We start from the raw sequence: 3,531 nt of genomic DNA on the forward strand, positions 1-3,531 counted from the left end.
ACAAACCAGCTTAACAGCTTAATAAAAGATTGAATTTTCCTTCTTCTCCTTCCTCGAAATCTTCTCAAGACATCTAAAAAGCACTTCCTAGGTTTAATGTCAAAATAGAAACTAGCAATTCAGGGCTGAACTCCTAAGAGCCCTCATTCTCTGTGAGCTCTGGAACCAGGCTCTATTTTGAAAGTTATGGAAAATCTAAGTTTCTCTGTAATGATGTTGGTCAAATATCTGACCTGAAATGATTATATAGACAAAATTAATACTGAAGAAAAGAAGTTTCTCATAAAATGAGAAGACATTAAACAATACTCTGATGGTAAGGATTTCACCTAAGAATGTATGGTTTTGATCTCTTGGAACAAAATTGACATTGAACTAAGACATGCCAAGCACACAGGAGTGGCATGGGTTTTAGTCACAGTGTCTTGAGTTTAATGAATTACAATAGAAAGTCTGTGTCACTCGGCTCCACAAATTCCACCACCATGAAAAGTTTCCAGGGGTTGGTAGAATATGTTTGTCCTCTTTTGCTTGCAACCCTGGTAAACTGCTCAAGAAGAATTTTCTCATTCCAGATGAGAACAAATAATGCCCTTTCTCTTCTAGATAAGTGACTATTTATTCCCCCCAAACCACAGATGCACAGAATAGTGATAAAAGTACAAACTTATATGCTGCCTCCTATTGAAACTTCCAAAGACCAAAAAAGGGGAAAAAATGTGAGGGGGCTTAGCCAAAAGACTTATTGAAGCTATATAGATTATCTTACATTCAGGCAATATATGATGCTGGTGTTGGGCTGAGGAGGTTAAATATTATTCTGATACACGATGATGCTGGAGTAGGGTTGGAGGTAAGTATTGCACTAATAGTTGCATATTCTCAGAAATCTGGGTCCTTTGAGGTCTGGCCAGAAAAGGAATAGCAGTTCTGTCAGAGGACACAATAATTGCAAGAAGAGTAGCACAGACTAGGTGCATATTCTGATGCCAGAAGACCTTTTCTGACAAGGTCAGCATGTAACAGAAATGGCTTTTAATACAGGACAGTCAATTGAGTTGACATGTTGGGCTACCCAAGCACATCACAGGTACAAAGGAATTAGGATGCTGGGGCTCATTTGGGCTAAATTACTCACAGGTGCTTTTAACAAAAGTGGCAGATTGAACTTACACATTTACCTCTATATCCTCCCTAAATCCCATGAAATGACCAAAAGCACGTGAAATAAACCCAAAAGACAAAATAATTGAATAGGAGATGACAGCGACCCAATTTTAGACCCGAAAAACAAATGAGCAAGTGGTTTCTCATTGAACAAACCAAACAGAAAAATAAAAACAGAATATGCAAAGAAGCAAAAAAATAAATAAATAAAGCAAGCCAATTCACATTATAGAACACCAAAGTTTAGAATTTGCAGACACTCGTGAGTTCTGAAAGTTAGGGTTCCCTTGGGGATGAAAATCACAAGAGCAAAGAATTTTGTGTTTTGAAAACAGGTATTTCCATTGTGTCTAAAACAGTGTTTGGCATATTGTTAGTACTTGGTAAATGTTTGTTGAAGGAATGAATTAATAAATTCAAGTCTTTGTAAAGAACAGCTAGACCTCCACCACTTTATAGGACTGTAAGTTTAATTACTGAAGAGATAGAACAGAAGGGCTCTGGGTTTAGAAACATCAGATACAGCAGAGGATGAGGGTAAAGAAAAAATTTGTGTCTGTACCTTAAAGGATGAGAACCTGCCCTCTCTGTTTGCCCCTGAGAATGCTACAGGTTTATTCTCTGGGAAAACAGTTTTAAGAGAAGAGATCTACAGATTCTGACAGAAATTCCTAAATAAGCTGCACAGACAAACCTACCCATAATGAATCTCAACAAACATATTTTCCTCTCTCTTTTTCTTACACAACCCCCCTCCCGTTAATCAAGTTTAGTGACTCACTATTAAAGTCATGGATTACTACACATTTGAGAAAAGTCCCTAAAATGACAGAGATCAATTAAAAAAAAACAAAAACAAAAACAAAAAACAAAAAACAAGACAGGAAAAATAGGAAAGAAACTTGGAAAATAGAGACAGTGTGGAAGGCTGAATACAATTAGCAGGGGAAAAATAACCCACTCATGTTATGCTCAGAGAAATAATTGAGGTTGCTGTTTCCACAAAAGAAGAGATGATTACACAAAAGGCAACATTTAGAAAAAAAAAAAAAAAAAAGGAGTGCTCTTGAAACAAAATACAAACATGGCAAAGGAAAATAAAAATTCAGTAGAAGTTTCAGAAAATTGACCAAATCTCAAAAGAAGACCAAAAATACAGAAAGGAAAGGAAAGGAAAGAAAGCAAAAGGAAAGGGACAGGGAAAGGAAAGGAAAGCAAAGGGAAAGGAAAAGAAAGGAAGGGAAAGGAGGGAGGGAGGGAGGGAAGGAAGGAAGGAAAGAGAAAAAATAAAGAGAAAGAAAGGAAGGAAGAAAGAAGGAAAGAAGGAAGGAAAGGAGTAAGAAAGAAAGAAAAAGAAAGAAAGGAAGAAAAGAAAGAAGGAAGGAAGGAAGGAAAGAAAGAAAGAAAGAAAGAGGAAGGAAGGAAGGAAAAAGGAAGGAAGGAAAGAAAAAAGAAAAGGGAAAAGGAAAAGGAAGGAAGAGAAAGGGAAAGGGAAAGCGAAAGGGAAAGCAAAAGGAAAGAAGGAAAGGAAGGAAGGAGAAAGAAAAAGAAAGAAGAAAAAAGAAAGCAAGGAAAAAATGAAAGAAGGAAGGAAGGAAGAAAAAAGAGAGGAAGGAACTGATGTGTTTGAATATATAGAGAGAAAATTTTCAAATGTTTGAGAATTTAGAATTACTGATAGGTAGAAAGAAACCTAAGCAAAAGTTAAAAAGAGATAATTATTAACTCTAGGAAAAGCAAGAAATAAAATACTCTTTTCTACATAGTGTAAATCCAGATGTTCTCAAGTCATAAAAAGTCCCATCTGCAGATAATATTTACATGATCATAAGGGTGCACACACTGAATATTGATCAAGCCACATATGATATAACTCTATCGATTATATTAGAGAATATGTGCCTGTGTGTTTGGAAAGAGGACTGAAAGATGCTTCCCGAGTCTTCATTTTTCACAATAGAAAAGAAATAGATATTTCATAAAATTGACTAAATATAAAATTTGCCCACAAGCATCCTACATAGAAATAAGAAAGTATATAATCTAGAAAAGTTTTTAAAATGATAAAAAAGAAATCTCCTCTGAGGAATGGGAGTTTGTGTGACTTGCAAAGTACAGTAAAAGGACTACTTATTTTGGCTATGAGCCTTGCAGAATTATTCGATTAGTGATACTCCATGCAAGTATTTCTTTGATAAAAACAAAACCAAACTTAAATAACTCGCTAATTCTTTTGCAATGAATCCTAAAAATGACATTTATTAAATATATCTGTTGTCTAAATTCATCATCTTTTTGTACTAGCCAACCTTACTTCAATGGCCTTAGGGGAAGTCTTAGAGGCACCTGAACAAGACACGGCTA

The 3,531-nt window shown here is 35.5% G+C and overlaps 1 non-coding gene across 1 annotated transcript; it reads left to right on the forward strand.

Moving 5' to 3' along the window:
* Positions 1-205: 205 nt before the first annotated feature.
* LOC111553500 lies at positions 206-270 on the forward strand. Its single transcript, XR_002734969.1, has one exon. It is a non-coding gene; the product is annotated as a small nucleolar RNA SNORD78 (small nucleolar RNA).
* Positions 271-3,531: the final 3,261 nt, after the last annotated feature.

This window comes from Piliocolobus tephrosceles, chromosome 15 (genome assembly GCF_002776525.5).
Source record: "Piliocolobus tephrosceles isolate RC106 chromosome 15, ASM277652v3, whole genome shotgun sequence".
NCBI classification, from domain to species: domain Eukaryota; kingdom Metazoa; phylum Chordata; class Mammalia; order Primates; family Cercopithecidae; genus Piliocolobus; species Piliocolobus tephrosceles.